The sequence below is a fragment of the Pterocles gutturalis genome, unplaced genomic scaffold, assembly GCF_000699245.1.
Source record: "Pterocles gutturalis isolate BGI_N339 unplaced genomic scaffold, ASM69924v1 scaffold12228, whole genome shotgun sequence".
In the NCBI taxonomy this organism is placed as follows: Eukaryota; Metazoa; Chordata; class Aves; order Pterocliformes; family Pteroclidae; genus Pterocles; species Pterocles gutturalis.
The window spans coordinates 19,016-19,239 of NW_010125688.1; positions in this window are offsets into that span (position 1 = coordinate 19,016).

Sequence of the window (224 nt, forward strand, 5' to 3'; positions counted from 1 at the left end):
GCGCGGCTGTCGGGATGTAAATACCAGTGGGGTGATTCAGCAGCGTCTCTGCCCATTCCCAGAGCAGGGAGCAGCCGTGCCGGCCGCTGTTTACCAGCTCACAAGGTGCTGGGCACCTGGCGCTGGGTACAAACCCCCTGCGGCGGCATCTGCTCCCCGTGGGCTGGCTGGAGGAGGTGGGCTGGGGCAGGGGCAGGACACCCTGCGGCATGGACAGGCTCCGC